The sequence below is a fragment of the Mobula hypostoma genome, chromosome 5, assembly GCF_963921235.1.
Source record: "Mobula hypostoma chromosome 5, sMobHyp1.1, whole genome shotgun sequence".
NCBI lineage: Eukaryota > Metazoa > Chordata > Chondrichthyes > Myliobatiformes > Myliobatidae > Mobula > Mobula hypostoma.
In genome coordinates, this window is record NC_086101.1 from 40,506,840 (window position 1) to 40,531,099 (window position 24,260).

The window sequence follows — 24,260 nt, forward strand, 5'->3', positions numbered from 1 at the left end:
TTTGAACCCTGAACTGTTTGAAGTGATGGACAGGCGATACCCCAGCAGGGGGATAAAAAGGGACAGGTTCGCTAAGACAGACACACACGCCACCCGAGGTAACGAGACCCTGGAAGCGGTGCGCCTCTCACGAGTGGTGAGAAGTACCGGACAACGCACAGGGTGGAAAGGTACGATCAACGGGAACCCGGTGTGTGTCCGCCCTTGCCTGGGTGCCGGGTTCACTGCAGAGGATCGACCGCATCTGGAGGAGGGGTCACAGTCGGTGACCTCAGGTGACATCACCAAGGACCCGCCCAAATGCTGTTTGTGAGCCATCCCGCTGGTCTGTGAGTGAAGCAGTGTTCTGAATGATCAGTTGTTCCTATTCTGTCTCTCTTCCCCCACCTTGTCCATCGCCATGGCAACGATTACTGCGAACTGAACTACAAACTGGACTGAACTTTGAGTCATTTTGAAATTGGTCATTTACCCCTAGACAACGATAGAGCTTGATTGATGCTGTTATCTTAATTCTGTGCACATGTGTGGTTATCATTGTTGAATTGTTGCATTTATTATCCTTTCGATTACTGTGTTGCTTGTTTCTTTAATAAAACTTTCTTAGTTCTAGTACTCCAGACTCCAACTGAGTGATCCATTTCTGCTGGTTTGGCAACCCAGTTACGGGGTACGTAACAGGACCCATCAAGTGTTTGGAAATGCACAATTCACAAAGAGGTGGGCAGTCGTCTCATTCTTATCACATCCATCCAAACAGAAGCATGCTTGGGAGTGAGACTCCAACTACCCAGGAAGGATCTGACTTGAAGGGCCATTTTCACTGCCACCTAGGAGAATATTTATGAGATTATTGGTGAGCTCTTGCAATGAGGCATTCTGCCAAATGGTTTTGATAATGATATTTTTTGTTCAAAAACCAACTTCATTCATAAAAAGTATGCAAGAAATACAAAAAACAGTGTGTTGGAATTGGAATTGGTTTATTACTGTTACATATAATGAGACACAGCAAAAAGCTTGTCGTGCACACTACTCGTACAGATCAGTTTGTTACACAGTACATTGAGATAGTACAAGGTTAAACAATAACCGGATGTAGAATGAAGTGGGACAGCAACAGAGAAAGTGCAGTGCAAGTAAACAGTAAGGTGTACTGCAGATTGTGAGATCAAGAGTCCAGCTAACCATACTAGGGAACCAGTTAATAGTATGCTAACAGCAAGTTCGAAGCTGTCCTTCAGCCCAGTTGTACGTGATTTCAGGCTTCTGGATCTTCTACCTGATGGGAGGAGGGAGAAGAGAGAATGACCAGTGTGGGAGGGGTTCTTGATTATGCTGGCTGCTTTCCAAAGACCAGCAACCATCTATGGAGGGGAGGTTGGTTTCCATAATGTGCTAAGCCAGTTTCATAACTCTCTGCAGTTTCTTGTAGTCACAGGCATAGCAATTACTATGAATTACATTCATAGTGTTATTCAGTTGATATATTCATTGTGTTATCATTTCTGTACATTTGGGCATTACAAAAATTACAGTATTTGAGAGGCTGTTATACAAGGCTTTTGCCCTCAATCTGTAGTGGCAGCAAGACCTTAGACTGTAGTGTTTCCTCACAGAGCTGTTGCATTGGATTCAACAAGCATTAGTGCATCCCTCAGAATTTACTCACTTACAGGCATTTCCTTGCTCTGTAAAACCAACACGTTTTGTATCTTCTACCTGATGGGGGTCGGGGGTGGGGAGGAGGGTGAGGGGAGTAGAGAGAATGACCAACAAAGAAGGTCTCTCACCAACGGGTCTGATTTGGAATGAGATGCTCAGCCTACTCATTGTAGGCTGTGTGTTTGCAAGGAAGATCTGGAAAGGGATGCAAGGATCCTAGTCAAAGTTCATCCTGAGCAGCTGATTAATGGAGGATTGTGTGATCTAGGGGCCGTTCCTGAGTGTTGATCAGTGATTTCTATTTTATTGTTTTGTTTCACGTAACGTTGTTGTGTTTTCAGTTTGCTTTGTGAAGCTTGTGTGCTTAGCCTCTTCCAATATGGCGTGCTCTACCAGTTCCCTGGGCAATAGCTGGCATATAGCAGTCTGGATCTCCCGAGGGCTGATGTACAACTCAAATATATTTTTCCCAAGTGAGTTTGTGACACTCACCGCCTTAGAGGAGATGCTGATGTTGGAATGAATATTTTTCATCACCACAGATCTACATGGAATAATTCCCCTGCGCTTTTAGATCTTCTCTTGCCTGTTAATATGGGCAAGGCTTTCTTGGTGCCCTTCTTGCCAACTACTTTCCACTGCTCAGGCATTTTCTCAGTGGATTTGAACAGCAGGGGGTGTTGTTCAGTGATTAACATGCTCCGGGGGTTTGGTGGCACCTTCACTCCTTCCGCCCTGGTATTCCCTGCACCTGGTGGAGTAGACGTAGATTTCATCTCCTGACCTCTTCCATCTTCACCACTTGCACTTCCTCTCTCCAGATGTTGAGCTAGCACAAAAAAAAACAGACAGAAGTACAACATTTCAATCCAGCTGTACTTGGGAATCCTTGCTGCTGTTTTCTAGATTCTAAGTGGCATTTCACAGCTCATTGGGCCTTCTGATCTGCAATCAAATCATATGCCTAACCCGAAAACCCAGCCCTTTTAAACTGAAAGCATTCTTGAAATAACAAGTGCAGATCAAACTTCTCTGTTCTTCAGTGTAAATACTCTGAAACCCTGAATCGAGGCATTCATATAATCAAAAATCAAAATAATTTGCCTGCTTTTCATAGTGAACTATCAGATAAATGTTTGTGTTAATCTTGCTGCATTGTTCCTTGAGGTACAAATTTTTACTGCAAAGCACAATAGACTGATGCAAGAACTCAAAGAGACACTTGGCCTCATATGTCTGCCCTGCCATTCAACATGGTCAAGTCTTCTCTGGTCCAGATCTCATCTCCTCTTCTGTGTCAGCTCCCCATGACCCTAAATCCCCCAACCTTAGAAAAATTGATCTATCTTCTCTTTAAATACCACAAACGATCCAGCCTCCATAAGCCCTAAGGGCAAAAAAAAAATCCTGAGTTTCCCATCAAAAAGAAATTCTGACACCCTGTTTTAAATGTCCTCCAGCTTATCTTGTAACTATCAACTCATTCAAGATTTTCCCACAAATGGAAATATCCCAACACCTACCCTTTCGTGTGTCCTTCTTACATGCCTCAGTATCTAAACATAAACAGATTCACACTGCATTGTAACCCAAAACTCATTTCTATTGACCTTCAGTGATTTCAGTGACAGATTATGGATGAAGCCGAAGCAACCGGGATAAATTTCTATAGAATTTCAGCTCCCTGGCTGATAACCTTCCATGATATATTCTCTCTCCACTTAGCCATCACTGAATCTAATCACTCCATCATCAGCAGCGATGAAATGTGTAAAGGGTTCTTTAACATTTTGCATGTCTATCTGAAAGTCATCTTATGTTCATTAGTGTCAATTTTGAATGATGATATGTGGGGTCATTTTCTTATATCCAAGATCCTATGTAACTGCAAATTGTTTCATAAAATAAGAGCAGCACTCACTAATCCTGAAATCAAAGTAGGAAAGATAAAAGGCATTTACTCAGCAAGGCAACATCTGTGGAAAAAAGTCAAACATTCAGGGCAGAAGTTAAAAAATACCAGTGCTGGGAACTGTCATCATGTCAGGCAACATCTATGGAGTGAGAAAGTGAGTAAATATTTCAGGTCAGTGCTGTGGAGAGTGATTAGTTCATAATTAGCATGAACATGGATACAAGGATGAAGGCATATAATGAATTTTCTTGCAGAGCTTCAACTCTGGATTTCTGCTCATATAACCTTCCTGGGCACCCTGAGGACAACATCTCCCAAGTGTTCCAAAACAACATACAATGACATTATCCCTTTATTGAGATTACAAGGGTGAATCATGACCAAAATTAGAACGTCCAAAATGGTGTATATTACCAAATAATAAAAACAATCTTCAACTAGACCTTAAAAAGTGTTATGCAATTAATTTTCTGGGCAAATGAGATTAAAATTGTGTCCCAATATATTTAACCTGCAAATACAGATTAATGGTAATTGATTTGAAAACATCTCATTTGTCTCCTCAGTCCTGACAATCTGTCACAGTCTGAAAAGTTAACTTTCCCTCTATAAATGGTGCATGGCTTCACATACAAAATGCTTGAAGAGTTCAGCAGGCCTGGTGACATCTATGGAAAAGAGTAAGCAGTCAACATTTTGGGCCGAGACCCTTCATCTGGAAAGAAGAGAAATCAGAGTAAGAAGGTGGGGGAGGAGAGGAAGTATAAGGTGGTAGGTGATAGGTGAAACCAGGAGAGGGGAAGGGCGAAGTAAAGAGCTGGGATTGATTGGTGGAAGAGATAAAGGACAGGAGAAAAGGGAATCTGATAGGAGAGGACAGAAGACCTTGGAAGGAAGGGAAGTGGAGGAGCACCAGAGGGAGGTAATGGGCAGGTAAGGAGATAGATGAGAGAGGGAAACAGGAATGGGGAATGGTGAAGAAGAGGGTGTGGAAGAGGGTCCAGAAGTTCGAAAAATGGATTTCTTCCATGGTCTTCCGTTCCCTCCTATCAGATCCCCCCTTCACCAGCCCTTTATCTCTTTCATCAATCAATTTCCCCGGATTTTATTTCGCACCCCTCTTCCTGGTTTCATCTATCACCTACCGCCTTGTACTTCTTCCTCCCTTCCCCCACCTTCTTACTCTGACTTCTCCTATTTCTTTCTATCACTGACGAAGGGTCTCAGCCTCAAACATTGACTATTGACCTTTCTCCATAGATGTTGCCTAGCCTGCTGAGTTCTTCTGGCATTTTGTGTGTGTTGCTTTGGATTTCAGGTACCTGGAGATTTTCTTGTGTTTGTGTTGCGTGATTTGCTGAGTTCATCTGGCATTTTGTCTGTGTTGCTCAGCATTTCTAGCATCTGCAGAATCTCCTGTGTGTACGCCTGTCTCTGCAGGTGTTCCCTCACGTGTTTTCCGATCTCTTGTTTCATGGCTGCTTTTACTTTTGGTCACATGGATATATGAGCGTGACTTCCTCCGGCATTTTGTGTGTGTTGCTTTGGATTTCCAGCAGTTACAGATTTTCTTGTGTTTATAATTTCTTCGGACTGGTGGGCCATAGAGTATTCAAAATTGCTGATGTCAATGATGTTAATCGATGAATATAACCTCCATGCTATTAATTGCACTGATAGGTTGGCGCATACAAAAGCACCAGGAGATTCTAGCTTCACTGTGAATATGTGTTGAAAGGTTGCTGGTGGAATGTGATGAAGAGTGATAATTTACCTGTTGATCCTTTGAATCTACCTGCCATCAAATGTGATAATTCCATTTTCTATCAGTTTGACTCTGCTTTAACTTAAGGTTAGGGACACAAGAGACCGTAAATGTTGGAATCTGGAGTAACACACAAAACACTGGAGGAACTCATTGGGTCATGGAGCATTGAAGCAGGGAAGAGTTTTGTACTCATGTCTGGTCGCTTCATTATAGGAAGGACCTGGAAGCTTTAAACAGAATGCAGAGGAACTTACCAGGATTAGAGAAGACATCATTTAAGGATAAGTTGAGCAATCTAAGACTTTTCTCTTGGGAGCAAAGGAGATGAGAATTGACTTGATAGAGGTGTAGAAAATGATAGGTTCCTAAGGTTGTCATAGCTCCCACTACATATAAAGTGCTCCAAATGGCATGCATCTCTAACAACCTCTGACAACCAAGTCCAACTCTTGACCTTCACATGTGGCTTAGTTACTAGGCCCAATGAAACTGTTTCTACTGACAAGAGAAGGGGGAAAGGCAGACCACTGGACCCTCAAAACCAGTTGCTTCAGGCAGGTGGGGCTTGTCAGCCTTGGACGGCAGCCCTCCTAAGAGAGGGAAAACTCTGATTTTAAACCTCAGCTGCCTTGCGGCCATACCCACCCATGGGAAAGGCTTTGGGTGTAAACCCCCAGGAAGAAATCTGGAGCCGGGGTCCCTAAGACAGTTTGCTGTTGCTTAAAACTACACTCTGGTAACCTCTGTGATGACATTGGTGCCAAGCTGTATCCGCACTTTCCATTCCCTTGGACTACATTGATGACGTGGAGAGGGGGAACCCACTGCATGGACAACAGCCGGATCTCCAAATCTTCCCGCCCAAGCTTGCACCCTGGAGAGGACACAGTCCACGAGAGGTGCAAATCCATGATATCTTGAGATCGAGAGCTGCTACTACTAATAGAAGTTGACAAGAGGCATAGATGGAGCAGACAGCAAGAGACTTTTGCACAATTTGCATAATTTGTTCTCTTTTGCACATTGGATGTTTGCCACTCTTCTTTACGTATAGTTTCTCAAAAATTCTATTGTATTCCTTTATTTTCGGGTAAATGTTTGCAAGATAATGTATCTCAAGGGCATATATTGCGATATATATGCATACTTTGATAATAGATTTACTTTGAACATTGAACTTTTCCCAGGGGGGAAATGGCTAATATGAAGGAACATAATTTTATGGTGATTGGTGGAAAGTCTGAGTGGGGGGATATCAGAGGTAGTTATTTTAACACAGCGAGTGGTGGATGTGTGCAACATGTTTCTAGGGGTGACGGTACAGGCAGATACCTTAGAGACATTTAAGAGCTCTTAGATAGGGTTAGAGTAATCTTGGAGTAGGTTACAATGTTGGCACAACACTGTGGACTGAAGTGCCTGTATTGTGATGTACTGTTCTATGTTCTATAAATGAACGGATGATGTTTTGGGTCAAGATCCTTCATTTGGACAGAAAGAGAGAGGGGAGATAGCCAGCCTAAAAAGTTGGAGGGAAGGGTGGGAAAGAGTTGGCAGGTGAGATGTAGAGCCACGTGAGGAGGGATGAGGGATGAGGCTGGGTGGAGATAGGTGAAGGGAGCAAAGGGTTGCAGAGATTATATCTGATTGGAAAGGAAGGTGGAGGATGGAAATAAGTAAGGGAAGTGGGGTGGACAGATGCAGAGGGGACCCGGTGGGAGGACTATGTGGGCGATGGGCAGATGGAGTAGGTGCAAGAAGAGAAAGAAACAAGGTGATGGGATCTGAGGTGGATGCAAGAAGAACTGAGTAGATTTTCCCTTTTACTATGTCGGTGTAGGGATGCATGGAATGATCTGTCTCGCTTGTATGCAAAACAAAGATTTCTTCACTGTACCTCTGTACATGTGACAATAATAAACCAATTACTAAAATTGAAATCACAGTAATATTTGACATAATTTCATGGCCCATTCCTCCACGTTGGTGAAACCAAATGCTGGTGGGGTTCACCTGGTTGAGATCCTGAGCTCAGTTCACATCAGCGATCCTATTTCATCCTATTTTAATTCTAAACTCCACTTTCATTCCCATCTCCCTGCCTGGATCTTCCGAACCCAGAGAGAAGTCCATCATAGCTAGAGGAACAACATCATCTGTCAAGATACTTTGCAACTGCCTGGAAAGATCATCAAAATTTTCCAATGTTCTCTCTCATCTTTTTTCAATACCATGCGGACCTCCCTTTCTTGCCCCGCTATTGCAAAATGCCTCTCTAACGGTCAGTATTTACATCTCATATTAGCTGGTGTGTCATTACCTATCTGCATGAAACATCTTCTTTTCATCTTGCACCTCTCTCCTTATCTCAGGTTCACCTATAGAACTGACACCCTTCCACATCTTCTGCACAGGCTGGCCAGGCTGGAGCTGTATTCCTAGGAGTGTAGGAGAATAAGCAACAACCTTATAGAAATGTCTTCAAATTATGAGAGGTATAGATAAGGTAGATGTTAGAAGTCTTTCCTTAAGGTGGGGGGTGGAGGTGGGGTGGGAGATGAAAAATAGAGGGTATAGTGTGAGAGGGGCAAGATTTTAAAGGAACCTTAGATGTGACTTGTTCATACAGAGGGTGGTAGGTATATGGAGTGATCTGCCAGTGTAAGTGGTTCAGGCAGATGCAATAGTATCATTTAAGGAGCACTTAGATAGGAACACGTGTGGACATGTGGCCAGGTGGTTAAGGCATTGGACTAGCTACCTGAAGGTCATGAGATCGAGCCCCAGCCGAGGCAACGTGTGTGTCCTTGAGCAAGGCACTTTAATCACGCATTGCTCTGCAACGACTCTGGTGCCAAGCTGTATGGGTCCTAATGCCCTTCCCTTGGACAACATTGGTGTCGTGGAGAGGGGAGACTTGCAGCATGGGCAACTGCTGGTCTTTCATACAACCTTGCCCAGGCCTGTGCCCTGGAAGAGTGAAAACTTTCCAGGCGCAGATCCATGGTCTCGCGAGACTAACGGATGCCTTTAGATAGGAACGTGGAGGGGTGGGGCTTAGAAGGATATGGGTTGAATGTCAGAAATTGGAACAAGCTGGGTGTGCACCGTAAACGGCATGGACTGGTTAGAACAAGGACTTACATCCATGTTACATCATTCAATGACTCTCTCTGAGGCAGGTCCCTGACTCTAACCTCCTATCACATGCCAACTCTTGCCCCTCCCCTACCGTCCACCTTTTTATACACACTTCTCCTACCATTCTGTCCATATGAAGGGTCTCAAACACAATGTCAGTTGTCCATTTTCCTCCGTGGATAATGCCAGCATCTTGTGTGCTGATCCAAACAGTTAATGACTTCGTTTTCCACAAATGTGTTGAGTCCTTGCGGAACTTTCTGATTTTGCTCCAGAACCTGTTGCTTCAATCATTTATTACTATATCACCAAATAGAACCCTGCGATTCATTTTCTTGGAGGCATACCCAATAAATCCATAGAATAATAACCATAACAGAATCAATGAAATACTGCACCAACTTGTGCATTCAGCCAATGTGTGTGCAAGACAACAAACTGTGCAACAGAAAAATAAATAATTAGGAATAATAACACTTAATCACACATTGCTCTGCAACGACACTGGTGCCAAGCTGTGTGGGTCCTAATGCCCTTCCCTTGGACAACATTGGTGTCGTGGAGAGGGGAGACTTGCAGCATGGGCAACTGCTGGTCTTCCAAACAACCTTGGCCAGGCCTGCGTCCTGGAGAGTGAAGACTTTTGAAGACTTTCCAGGCGCAGATCCATGGTCTCGCAAGACAAACAGATGCCTTTTTTTTTTAGCAATAATAAATAAATAAGCGATAAATATTGAGAACGTGAGATGCAGAGTCCTTAAAAGTGAGTTCATTGGTTGTAGGAACATTTCAATGGGGCAAATGAAGTTCAGTGATGTAATCCCCTTTGGTTCAAGAGCCTGATGTTTGAGGAATAATAAATGCTCTTAACATGGTGGCATAAGTCCTAAGGCTCCTGTGCCTTCTTCCTGACGGCAGCTGCAAGAAGAAAGTATGTTCTGGGTGGTTGCTGAGGGGAGGGGGGGTGTCCCTGAATTCCCCATTTGCCCTTTTGAGATCTAGAAAGGTACATTATATACCATAGGTTATGCCAACATGGGATATGTTTCCAGGGCACTGAACTATACAACACCACCATGATGAACACCTCGACTTGAATACGATGATCACATTACCCATGTGCTATGTTTGCTGAGCTATTGTTATCATTAAATGATGAGTCCAAACCCTTGATTGAGGTTAGCCTGGGTATCAAACCAAATTGAACGTATTATCAAATGTTTAAGTTGAGTGAGATACAGGTGCAATAAAAAGGTTGATTGTAGTAGTACAGAGACATAGATTCAGACAACACGCATAAATTATACATAAGTTAAACCAGACAGTGAGGAAAAAAAGACTGTACAATACAGGACATTTTTTTAGGCATTCATTAGTCTCATGAGACCATGGATTTGTGCCTTGGAAAGTTTCCAGAGAGCAGGCCTGGGCAAGGTTGTATGGAAGACCAGCAGTTGCCCATGCTGCAAGTCTCCCCTCTCCACACCACCGATGTTGTCCAAGGGAAGGGCATTAGGACCCATACAGCTTGGCACCAGTGTCATCGCAGAGCAATGTGTGGTTAAGTGCCTTGCTCAAGGACACACATGCTGCCCAAGCCAAGGCTCGAACTGGCAACCTTCAAATCACTAAATGAATGCCTTAACCACTTGGCCATGCAACAACACAATACAGGACACAATACAGAACATTACAGTAAGAGAAAACCCAAGTCTGTGGTAGTACAAGAGGTCGTCCGTGGTGTTCCACCATTACTGAGGTAGAGTTAAGGTGTGCCGGTTGGTTTAAGGACCAGATGGATGCAGGAACTTAGCTGTTCCTGAATTTGATGGAGTTGGAACAGGCCTCTGTATCTCCTGCCTGTTGCTGACAGTGAGAAAAGGACATGGCCCAGATGGAGGAGAATCTAGAATATAGATGATGCCTTCTTGAGGCAACTCCTCCTGTAGATGCTGTCAATGGTGGGGAGGGTTGTGCACATAATGGACTGGATTGTATTCACTATCCTTTGCAGATTATTGTCTTCCTGTGCATTGTAATTAAAGTACCAGTCCATGATGTAGCAAGTGCGGATGATACAACAATGCATCTGTGGAAATTTATTAGATTATTTTGTGACACGTCAAATCATAAGGCTTTCCAATGATAGTCAGAGACCAATGATCACCAGGATGTCTTGAAGTGGGACTCAGTCATCTTATAAAGGGCTGCACAGTGTGAAATAAATGCATTCACAGGGTTTTGCAAATTGGAAGCTGTCATGGCAATTTAGTTAAGTTAAGAGATCAGGTCCTTTGTAGAATTCCAGTGTGTGATTGCAACTCAAAATGAAGAAGGCATTAAGTGCTCTTGTGCATCAGTTTATAGGTACTTCATTCATTCCCCTTCAAATTAGGAGACTTTCTTGGAAAGATGTGGGTAAATTGACTCCTCATATCTTCCACATTTACAACAGTGTCCACATTTCAAAAGTGCTTTGCTTGATGTAAAGTGTTTTTGGATTTTCTGGGGTTCCAAAACCCATTCCAAATAATTAACCCTTGGTGTTAGTGCAGGAAAGAAGATTCACAAGAATGATAAGGTGAATGTTCACAGCCTTTTCTTCTCAGGGGAGTGGAGTCTCATTACCCAAGCTGCCAACTCACATCATTTGCTTCTATACAGATGCTGCTTGCCTGACTGAATTCTTTCAGAGTTCTGTTTTTTTTCATATTTCTTTTTATTTCCCAGTTCTGTAAAAAGGGTTCTGGACCTAAAATAATGATTACTCTCTCCATAGGTGCTGCCTGAACTGTTCAGTATTTCCAGCAGTTTCTGCTTTGGTTTAAGATTTTCAGAATTTTATTTTTATTTTTATTTCGGATGCTTGGATGTATTAAATTAGAAGCCCATATTCTGTAGTACAAACTACACTCATGTGGCCAGTTTATTATGTACCTCCTATACCTAATAATGTGGCCACTGAGTGTATGTTGTGCTACTGTAGGCCATCCACTTCAGCAATCGATGTGTTCTGTGTTCAGAGATGCTCTCTGCACACCAGTGTTGGTAACGCATTGTTATTTGAGCTACTATTACCTTCTTGTCAGTTTGAACCAGTTGAACCATTCTTCTCTGACCTCTTTTATTAACAAGGTGTTTTCGCCCACAGACTGCCGTTCACTGGATGATGTTCGTTTATCGCACCCTTCTCTGTAAGCTCAGTTGTACATAAAAATCCCAGGAGCACAGGAATTTCTGAGATACTCAAACCACCCCATCAAGCACAAAAAAAAATCATTCCATGGTCAAAGTCACTTGCATCACGTTTCTTCCCTATTCCAAAGTTTCATCGGAACAACAACTGAACCTCTTGACCATGACTACATGCTTTTATGCATTGAGCTGCAGGCACGTGTTTTGCATTAATGAGCAGGTATACAGGTGTATCTAATAAAGTGGCCACTGAGTGTGTGTAGTAACAGAACCATGTTTAACATCTGGTTACATTGACTTCACGGCATGCTACAGTAATTACAGAAAGTAGATCACAAACACAGGAAATTCTGTCGATACTAGAAATCCAGATTAACACACAGAAATGCTGTAGGAAATCAGCAGGCCAGGCAGCATATATGGAGAGGAATGCACAGTCGATTGCAGGACTGCTGATGAACAATCTTGGCCCTAAACATCAAACTCTTTATTCCTCTTCATAGAGACTGCTAAACCTGCTGCGTTCCTCCAGCATTTTGCGCATGTTATCCATAAAGTAGATGGACAATTTCCTGCTTTAAATAGGTAGCATACTAAAGGACAGATTTCCACCGTAATATAATGAAAGTTTTCCATTATTGCTATAATTTGACATAACATCCTTACTTTGATAATTTACTAGTGTGATTTCCACAAAATAACATGTGAAAGACCATTATTGTATTTGTTCCTTGACATAAACATTTTGAAACTACATTTTTATTTCAAGAACACTTTATTTATGAAAGGAAAGCATAACAATTCACAACAAATGGAAGCAGAAGAGAATGCAGACACAGTAATTTGGAGTTGTGTTGCAGGGAAGAGCTTGAAATCACAACCATCCATGTGCTTCCTGAGATTCCACAGCATATTTTTCATGTTCTGCAGTCCCTTGTGTCTCGAGATGGACTTCTGAATTGTGGTTACTGTTACAATCATGCACAACACAGCAAGGAATCTGCACATAGCAAGCTTGTATGTGTAACAAATAGATCTTATGTTTTCAGATGCTGGTTAAGGAAATTAGCATGGATTCCAGATGCTCTCCTTTGAAGCCCCTTGAAATTGATAGAGCACATTGATCTAATCAATTGTTGATGAGCAAGCAGGATGGTCAATTTGTGTGTCACATAACCAACAACGAAAATCTGATTTACATCCACCATAGAAAAGAGATGACGCCACAGTTTAAGCCTTACATCTAAAATATGGCAGATTTAAATATCTATCAGGCATTGATGTATCCTCCTCTATGCTTGGCATGCAAGACAGTAATGTATGCACTCACTTTCTGAAACTTAGTTATATTCTGCACAATCTGCCTTACTCATCAAGCATGCCATATTAGCAGACAAGAAGAGTCACCACTGCCTGTACTTCCTCAGGATGCATGCCCCCTTTACCCTCACCAATGCACCATTATCAATGCACTATTGAAAAACCATATCCAGATATGTCACGGCTTGCAATGGTAACTCTTCCGCCCATGGCACTAAGAAACCACAGAGTTGTTTCTACAGCTCAGTAAATTACAGAACTAGTCTCCCAGCCATGAACTCTGCCTACACTTTTCACTGCCTCAACAAAGCACTAACATCATAAAAGATACCATCCAAGACATTCTCTCTTCTTCTCCCCGCCCCCCCCCACCGTTCCCATTTGGCAGAAGATGCAAAAGCCTGAAAGCCCGCACCACCAGGCTCAAGGACAGCTTCTCTCCCTCTGTTATAAAACCAGAACATAGAACATAGAACAGTACAGCACAATACAGGCCCTTCGGCCCACAATGTTGTGCCGACCCTTAAACCCTGTTTCCCATATAACCCCCCACCTTAAATTCCTCCAGATACCTGTCTAGTGGTCTCTTAAATTTCACTAGTGTATCTCCCTCCACCACTGACTCAGGCAGTGCATTCCACGCACCAACCACTCTCTGAGTGAAAAACCTTCCTCTAATATCCCCCTTGAACTTCCCACCCCTTACCTTAAAGCCATGACCTCTTGTATTGAACAGTGGTGCCCTGAGGAAGAGGCTCTATCTATTCCTCTTAATATCATGTATACCTCAATCATGTCTTCTCTCATTCTCCTTCTCTCCAGAGAGTAAAGCCCTAGCTCCCTTAATCTCTGATCATAATGCATACTCTCTAAACCAGGCAGCATCCTGGTAAATCTCCTCTGTACCCTTTTGAATGCTTCCACATCCTTCCTATAGTGAGGTGACCAGAACTGGACACAATACTCCAAGTGTTGCCTAACCAGAGTTTTATAGAGCTGCATCATTACCCCGCGATTCTTAAACTCTATCCGTAAACTTATGAAAGCTAACACTCCATAAGCTTTCTTAACTACCCTATCTACCTGCGAGGCAACTTTCGGGGATCTGTGGACATGTACCCCCAGATCCCTCTGCTCCTCAACACTACCAAGTATCCTGCCATTTACTTTGTACTCTGCCTTGGAGTTTGTCCTTCCAAAGTGTACTGCCTCACACTTCTCCGGGTTGAACTCCATCTGCAAATTCCCAGCGCACTTCTGCATCTTATCAATATCTCTCTGCAATCTGCGACAATCCTCTACATTATCCACAACACCACTAATTTTTGTGTTGTCTGCAAACTTGCCAACCCACCGTTATACCCCAACATCCAGGTCGTTAATAAAATTCACAAAAAGTAGAGGACCCAGAACCGATCCTTGTGGGACATCACTAGTCACAACCCTCCAGTCGGAATGTTCTCCCTCCACCATGACCCTCTGCCTCCTGTAGGCAAGCCAATTCTGAATCCACCTGGCCAAACTTCCCTGGATCCTATGCCTTCTGTCTTTCTGAATAAGCCTACCGTGTGGAACCTTGTCAAATGCCTTACTAAAATCCATGTAGATCACATCCACTGCATTACCCTCATCTATATGCCTGGTCAACTCCTCAAAGAACTCTATCAGGCTTTGTGATCTGCCCTTCACAAAGCCATGCTGACTGTCCCTGATCAGACCATGATTCTCTAAATGCCCATAGATCCTATCTTTAAGAATCTTTTCCAACAGCTTTCCCACCACAGACGTAAGGCTCACTGGTCTATAATTACCCAGACTATCCCTACTACCTTTTTGAACAAGGGGACAACATTCGCCTCCCTCCAATCCTCTGGTACCATTCCCATGGACAACGAGGACATAAAGATCCTAGCCAGAGGCTCAGCAATCTCTTCCCTTGCCTTGTGGAGCAGCCTGTGGAATATTCTGTCAAGCCCCGGGGTCTTTTCCGTCCTAATGTATCTTAACAACTCCAACACCTCCTCTCCCTTAATATCAACATGCTCCAGAACATCAACCTCACTCATATTGTCCTCACCGTCATCAAGTTTCCTCTCATTGGTGAATACCGAAGAGAAGTATTCATTGAGGACCTCGCTCACTTCCACAGCCTCCAGGCACATCTTCCCACCTTTATCTCTAATTGGTCCTATCTTCACTCCTGTCATCCTTTTATTCTTCACATAATTGAAGAATGCCTTGGGATTTTCCTTTACCCTACTCACCAAGGCCTTCTCATGCCCCCTTCTTGCTCTCCTCAGCCCCTTCTTAAGCTCCTTTCTTGCTTCCCTATATTGCTCAATAGACCCCCCCATCTGATCCTTGCTTCCTAAACCTCATGTATGCTGCCTTCTTCCACCTGACTAGATTCTCCACCTCACTTGTCACCCATGGTTCCTTCACCCTACCATTCTTTATCTTCCTCACCGGGACAAATTTATCCCTAACATCCTGCAAGAGATCCCTGAACATTGACCACATGTCCATAGTACATTTCCCTGCAAAAACTTCATCCCAATTCACACCCGCAAGTTCTAGCCTTATAGCCTCATAATTTACCCTTCACCAATTAAAAATTTTCCTGTCCTCTCTGATTCTATCCTTTTCCATGATAATGTTAAAGGCCAGGGAGCAGTGGTCACTGTCCCCCAGATACTCACCCACTGAGAGATCTGTGACCTGACCTGGTTTGTTACCTAATACTAGATCTAGTATGGCATTTCCCCTAGTCGGCCTGTCAACATACTGTGATAGGAATCCATCCTGGACACACTTAGCTAACTCTGCCCCAGCTAAACCCTTGGAACTAATCAGGTGCCAATCAATATTAGGGAAGTTAAAGTCACCGATGATAACAACCCTGTTATTTTTGCACCTCTCCAAAATTTGCCTCCCAATCTGCTCCTTGGTATCTCTGCTGCTACCAGGGAGCCTATAGAATACTCCCAATAGAGTAACCGCTCCCTTCCTGTTCCTGACTTCCACCCATACTGACTCAAAAGAGGTTCCTGCTACATTACCTACCCTTTCTGTAGCTGTAATAGTATCCCTGATCAGTATTGCCTCCCCTCCTCCCCTTCCCCCCCCCCCCCCATCCCTTTTAAAGCACTGAAATCCAGGAATATTGAGAATCCATTCCTGTCCTGGTGCCAGCCAAGTCTCTGTAATGGCCACTACATCATAATTTCATTTATGTATCCAAGCTGTCAGTTCATTACCTTTGTTCCTGATGCTTCTTGCATTGAAGTACACGCACTTTAACCCTTCTACCGTAGTACCTTTACACCCTTTATTCTGTTTCTCTTTCATCAAAGCCTCTTTATGTGCTAGATCTGGCTTTACTCCATGCACTATACTTGCAGTTCTCGCATGACCTTTATCCTCCTCCACCTCACTATCTGCTCTAACACTCTGGTTCCCCTCCCCCTGCAAATCTAGTTTAAACCCCCTGGAGGAGTACTAGCAAACCTTCCTGAAAGAATGCCAGTCCCCCTCCAGTTCAGGTGCATCCTGTCGGTACAGGTCCCAGCTTCCCTGGAACAAGGCCCAATTGTCCAGAAACATGAAGCCCCCCCCCACCCCACCTCCTGCACTAACTCCTTAGCCACGTATTTAGCTGCATTATCTTCCTATTTCTAGCCTCACTGGCACATGGCACGGGTAGCAATCCTGAGACTGCAACCCTGGAGGTCCTGTCTTTCAACTTTGCACCTAACTCCCTAAAATCTCTTTGCAGGACCTCCTCCTTCTTCATGTAGTGTCATTGGTCACTGCATGGTCCATGACATCCTGCTGCTCACCCTCCCTTTTAAGAATACTGAAAACTCGATCCGAGATATTGTGGACCCTGGCACCAGGGAGGCAACAGACCATCCGGGATTCTCGATCTCTTCTACAGAACCTCTTATCTGTCCCCCTAACTATCGAATCCCCTATCACTACTGCTCTCCTCTTTTCCCTCCTTCCCTTCTGAGCTGAGGGTCCCATCTCAGTGCCAGAGACGCAACCACTGCAACTTGCCCCCGGTAGGTCGTTCCCACCAACAGTATCCAAAACGGTATACTTATTATTGATGGGAACAGCCACAGGGCTTCTGTGTCTCTCCTGACAGTCACCCAGCTACCTGCCTCCCGACTTTTAGGAATAATCTTCTAAGAAGGGCTATTGATCCCACAATCTACCTTGTTAAGGTCTTGCATCTTTATTGTCTCTCTGCCCTGTAATTTCTCTGTAACACTTTATTCTGGATTCTGCTACTTTGCCTTATACTACCTCAATGCACTATTGCCATGAAATGGTCTACAATATATGAACAGTATGCAAGGCAGGATTTCCACTGTATCTTGATACATGTGACAATAATTTACCAATTATGCAATTAATTTTTGCTTCCTCAACAGTTCGGAAAGGGCTACAGCCATTTAGCTCAACACTGGAATATTAGCTTACGTCGGAGTATATATGCAGGACTCGAATGCATAACACCTCATTTAGAGTAAATATTGTAAATCAGGATAAGTACAGATACTGGAAATTTAAACTAAAAGCAGAAACCCTGAGCAGGTCAGGCAGCTTTGTGGAAAAAGGAAAATAAGTATTTCCAGTTGGACACTTAACTATTGTAAATACTAACTTGTTTTCTCTTTGGGATACAATACAAGCTTAAAGAAGAATACCTCATCTCCTGACTGGACACACTGGACACACTTTTGACTTAATGTCAAACTCTCTAATAAAATGGGCAGAAGTTACTGAAATAACCAGCAAGTCAGGCCACATCTATGGGCAGAGAAGCAGAATTTATGTTTTATAAAAACATAGAAACATAGAAAACCTACAGCACAATACAGGCCCTTTGGCCCACAATGCTGTGCCAAACATGTACTTACCTAAGGAATTACCTAGGGTTACCCATAACCCTCTATTTTTCTAAGCTCCATGTACCTATCCAGGAGTCTCTTAAAAGAACCTATCGTACCTGTCTCCACCACCGTCACCAGCAGGCCATCCAATGCACTCACCACTCTCTGCGTAAAATCTTAACCCTGACATTTCCTCCATACCTTCTTCCAAGCACCTTAAAACTGTGCCCTCTAATGTTAGCCATTTCAGCCCTGGGGAAAAAACCTCTGACTATCCACACGATCAATGCCTCTCATCATCTGATACATCTCTATCAGGTCACCTCTCATCCTCCGCTGCTCCAAGGAAAAAAAGGCGGAGTTCATTCAACCTATTCTCATAAGGCATGCTCCCCAATCCAGGCAACATCCTTGAAAATCTCCTCTGCACCCTTTATATAGTTTCCACATCCTTCCTGAAGTGAGGTGACCAGAACTGAGCACAGTACTCCAAGTGGGGACTGACCAGGGTCTTCTATAGCTGTAATATTACCTCTCGGCTCTTAAACTCAATCCCACTGTTGATGAAGGGCTAACCACATTCGTTCCTAACCACAATGTCAACCTGCCCAGCAGTTTTGAGTGTCCTATGGACTCGGACCCCAAGATCCCTCTGATCCTCCACACTGCCAAGAGACTTACAATTAATACTATATTCTGCCATCATATTTGACCTTACAAAATTAACCACCTCAGACTTATCTGAGTTGATCTTCATCTGCCACTTCTCAGCCCAGTTTTGCATCCTATCAATGTCCCACTGTAACCTCTGACAGCCCTCCACACTATCCACAACACCCCAACCTTTGTGTCATCAGCAAATTTTACTAACCCATCCCGCCACTTCCTCATCTAGGTCATTTATAAAAATCACGAAGAGAAGGGGTCCCAGAACAGATTCTTGAGGCACACCACTGGTCACCAACCTCCATACAGAATATGATTCGTCTACAACCGCTCTTTGCCTCCTGTGGGTAAACCAATTCTGGATTCATAAAACAAGGTCCCCTTAGATCCCATACCTCCTTACTTTCTCAATAAGCCTTGCATGGGGTACCTTATCAAATGCCTTGCTGAAATCCATATACACTACATCAGCGGTCCCCAACCACCGGGCGGCGGACCGGTACCGGGCCACAAAGCATGTGCAACTGGGCCGTGAGGAAACGATATGATTTGGCGATAGGAGTCAGCTGCACCTTTCCTCATTCCCTGTCACGCACTGTTCAGCCATTACGCACGCGAGGTCATTACCTGCGCGTCATCCATGTCAGCGTGGGAAGAAGATCAACTCCTCGAGCTTTCAAATGACGGCGGGCAGAAAAGTATGTTTGAAATAACATCTCTGACGGCATTCTGGAACAAAGTCAAGGCTAAATATCCTGAGGTAGCTAGGAAAGCACTGAAAACGTTGCTTCCATTTCCAACATCATATCGCTGCGAAACAGAGTTTTCTGCAATGAATGCAACGAAAACTAAATTGCGAAATAGACTGGACATAAGGAACCCCCTTCGAGTATCGCTGTCTCCCATCACCCCTCAATAGGACCGTCTTGTTGCAGGGAAACAAGCCCAGGGCTCCCACTGATTCAGTGATATTGGTGTGTTGCAATGATTTTATATGTTCATACTGGGAAAATATGTGCTGTGTGTTTAATATCCAAACGTTACTTAAAATGTTATGATGCTATTGAGTTACTTATATAACCATATAACAATTACAGCATGGAAACAGGCCATCTCGACCCTTCTAGTCCATGCCGAACGCTACTCTCACCTAGTCCCACCGACCTGCACTCAGCCCATAACCCTCCATTCCTTTCCTGTCCATACACCTATCCAATTTTTCTTTAAATGATAATATGGAACTTGCCTCTACAACTTCTACTGGAAGTTCCTTCAACACTTACTTCAAGCGCCCCGTCCTATTGACTTATCGCTATATTCATGTGAGGAAAATATGCGCTGTGTGTTTAATATTAAATTCGTTAGATAAACCCTTTTAGAAACGAAATTGAGTGTATTAGCCACTTATCACCTATATTCCAGTCATGATTAACACCATCACCCCCGAACAGAATCGCCAAAAACGAGATGTATAGAAAAAATCGGCACGTACATGCATGCGCAAATCATGCATGCGCACTGATGCCCGCGCAAGGCTTCATGGTCATTGTAGTCTCTCGGGGGTAAACAACATATTTGACTGCTACTCTTGTCTGTTGGCAACCCTACCCCCCCCCCACCCCCCGGTCAGCCGGTCCACAAGAATATTGTCAATATGAAACCAATCCGCAGTGCAAAAAAGCTTGGGGACCCCTACCCTACATCTACTGCTGTACCTTCATCAATGTGTTTAGTCACATCCTCAAAATTTCAATCAGGCTCATAAGGCATGACCTGCATTTGACAAAGCCATGCTGACTATTCCTAATCATATTCAGCCTCTCGAAATGTTCATAAATCCTGCCTGTCAGGATCTTTTCCATCAACTTACCAACCACAGAAGTAAGACTCACTGGTCTATAATTTCCTGGGCTATCTCTATTCCCTTTTTTGAATAAAGGAACAATACCTATAACCATCCAATCCTCCAGAACCTCTCCCGTCCCCATTGATGATGCATAGATCATGGCCAGAGGCTCAGCAATCACCTCCCTTGCCTCTCACAGTAGCCTGAGGTATACCTCATCCCGTCCCAGAGACTGCTCAAAGACCATTTGCCAGAACTTCAACATGAAACGTTGGCGCTGTTTTGCTTCCCCACAGTTGCAGTCTGATGTGCTGAGTATTTCCAAGAATTTCTGCATTCCTGCATTCTGCTTTTTTTCATTGTCCAGCTTCAGTTACACTCATCTTTCTTTCCTCCTGCATCAGAACAGGACATTTCTGCTAATGTACTTTGGTTGCATTTCTTTCTGAATCAGTGTAACTGTTCACGTCCCACAGTCTTACTATTTGCAACACCTAACACAAATAAAGTTTAATGTGCTTCCAACTGCTACGTTAACTCACACAGGGTTAAAGAGTCGTGCAACAGGAGAACAGGCCCTTGAGCCTACCTTGACCATGCCAAGCAAGTTGTCTATATGTCTCCTTTTGTCTTTATTTGCTCCATAATCCTCTGAACCTTTACGATCCATGAATCTGCCCAAGTGTCTTAAACATGGTACTTGTATCTATCTCTACCCCTTCCTCTGGCAGCTTATTCCATATATCCACCACCATCTATATGAAAAAACTAGCTCCCCATGACCCTTTTATATCTCTCCCCTCTCAGCTTAAAACTTTATTCTGCAGTTTTGAAACCCCTACACTGGGAAAATGATTGTGATCATCCTCCTTATTTATGCCCCGCATGAAATTAAAAATCTGAACAAGGTTACCCTTCAGCTTCTTTCACTTCAGGAAAATTATTTCTAGCCTATCCAGTCTCTCCTTAATACTCTAGCACTCTACACCTATTTAAATCTTTTCTCCACCATATCTGGCATAATTAAATCTTTTCCTGTAGGAAACCAACCAGAAAATGCATTCCAACCAACATATTGTACAATCATATCTATCTCCTTTGCTTTACCCACCCTTCTTCTACAGCTAAAAAGGTTCACGACAAAGCTACCAGGAATGAACTGGTTATCATATGAGAAGCTTTTGATGACTCATTGAAATATGAAGTAGAGGGGATCTCAATGAAACCTATTGAGTATTGAAAGCCCAAGACAGGGTAGGCGTGGACAGGTTATTTCCTGTTCTGGGGAAGTCTAGGACCAGTGGTCATTGCCTCAGAATAGAAGGGTGTCCCTGTAGAACAGAGATGAAGAGGAATTTATTGAGGTGGTGTATCTGTGGAATTCATTGCCTCTGATTTCTGAGGAGGCCAAGTCATTGGGTATACTTAAAGAGGAGGCTAATAGGTTCTTGAATAGTAAAGATGTCAAAGATTACAGGGAAAAGGCAGGAGAATAGAGTTGAGGGGGATAATATATCAGCCATGATGGAAACGTGGAGAGGCTCGATGGCCTGAATGGCCTTATTCTGCTCCCATGCTTATGGTCTAATGAAAAATATCTTGATTTTCTCTCTTTCCCAATTCTGACAAAAGATATTGGACGTGAAACATTTACCCTGTTTCTCTTGCCACAGATGCTGCCTGTCCTGCTGACTGTTTCTGCTTCCTTTACAGAGTAAGTGTCTCCCACAATTGAGGTGTGGGCTGACAGCTAAAGACGAAGCAGCTTTAGTCACATTACAACAAAAAAGTTTGCATCACTTTTACTTTTGGAACAAGGTCATTGCACAGAAACATCTCAACTCACAAACTCACTAATAATCAGTGCTTGAGGATGTTATTTATTCATTGCTCGGATTCTGTGTGAAGAAGCAAATTTTTGCACCTCCAGTCAAAAATTGGTACAGTGCTTAAAAAGTAAATTCTTTGAAGTTATTTATTTGATTTTATTTTCAAATAAACTTGCTTTGAAATGTATGTCTTTGCAGGGAGTTTACTTTTTCTCATCTGTCAACAGTGGAGAAAAGATATATCAAGATCAAAGTTAAGGCCACAGATTTACTTACAGTATAAGTCACAATCAAATTCCAGAAAAACTCTTTCATTCAGTAATAGGTAAGAATTGAATGGCATCAGCATCAAAAGGCAGGGGAAGGCTGACTGACTCATTGATCCTGGTCCTCACACCACCATCATGGTTATTGAAGGCTTAATGCATCTTTCAGAATCGGGGTCAGAATCAAAATCAGGTTTAATATCGCTGACCTGTGTCATGAAATTTGTTGTTATGCAGCAGCCGTACATTGCAACACATAATAATTACAAACTGTAAAAAAAATTAAAAAGTTAAATTAAATAAATAGAGCAAAAATGTATTTATTTAAAGACAAAAATAGTGAGGTAGTGTTCATGGGTTCAATGTCCATTCAGAAATCTGATGGCAGAGGGGAAAAAGCTGTTCCTGAATCACTAAGACTGTGCCTTCACAGTGCTCTACCTCCTCCCTAATGGTAGCAATGAGAAGATGGAACATCCTGGATGTTAGGAGAATTCTCTTTTGAGATTCCACCCTCAGCCCTCGCCTTCACCAAAACATTACAAGGGAAAAACATGAAGCAAGAATCAATCCAGAGGCAAAAATATTCTCTGCAAGACTTTTCTAGAAACTCTTGTGAATGAAACTTTCCCAAGAAGTGACAAGTTCAAGTTCAAGGCTGAACTTCAACTTCATGTCATGGGCATGCCTTCACAGGGTATCAATGCCTTGAAAAATAACTTTATGCCACAGTACCACAGTACATTTTAAGACAGGGACAAATAATAACTAAGTTATACTGCCATTAACATAAATTATGCATACATATATGTAAAAGGAGCAACCAAATAAATGACACGTGCACGATTGAGAGAAAGATATAAAATATCATAGGTAGGGTTAAGGTTTTTCAACTAAGTTCAAAAGGCAGTGGGGAAGAAACAGTTGTTGGACCTGGAGGCATAAATCTTTCTGCTTAAGGGTTTTATGTGGTCTGTTATCCCTGCCGAGGAAAGAAGACCAGAGCTTGGAGAGTTACCACTCACCATAGTAGGGCACTGACTTCAATTCACTCAAATCTTGGGACCGTATTTTAAGCATTAAACGGCTGGAGCTGTATTTTTAACTGACAAAAGACAAAATTCCAGATCTGCAATTTTCTAATGGTCAACTAAAAAGAACAATGTTCTGCAGATTCTCAAAAAACTGAAATAGTAACAGAAGATACTGGAAATGCTCAGCAGGTCAGGCTGCCACTGTGGAGGGAGGAACAGAAATAATATGCCCTTATGTCAGATTTTAACCATCACAAGTAGTGGGAGTCAGAAGATTAAAATGGAGTCTGATCAAAAGATGTTGCACTGAGGAAAAATTCATTATCAACCAACCTCAAATATATCTTCATTGTGCAAAGCCCCTATTTCCATGCAGCATCACTCCAATGATAAACTCTAAACTATGTATTAGAGTTTTGGGTTCCTGTACAAGAGGTACGTTATGGAAGCATTGATCCTACCAAGGTTTCCTACTCTCTTAAGTTTCAGTATGTTCATCTTTCATTCTTGTACAAAGAATTTTAAATTGGTAAACTGGTTTATGATTGTAATGTGTTCTGAAGTACATTGAAATACTTTGTTTTGCATGTCATCCAGGTAGATCATTTTATTACTTCAGTACATTGAGGTAGAGCAAGGGGAAACAACAACAGAATGTAAAATAAAATGTTACAGTTACAGAGAAAGTGCAGTGCTGATAGACAATTGGGTGCA

At 42.9% G+C, this 24,260-nt stretch overlaps 1 long non-coding RNA gene across 1 annotated transcript in view; it reads right to left on the minus strand.

The window, feature by feature from the left end:
- Positions 1–984: 984 nt before the first annotated feature.
- LOC134346192 (uncharacterized) overlaps positions 985–24,260 on the minus strand; it is a 210,204-nt gene continuing 186,928 nt past the window's right edge. The window contains exon 3 of the long non-coding RNA XR_010017854.1: positions 985–2,494. This is a non-coding gene — a long non-coding RNA (uncharacterized LOC134346192). The remainder of the gene's footprint in view (positions 2,495–24,260) is intronic.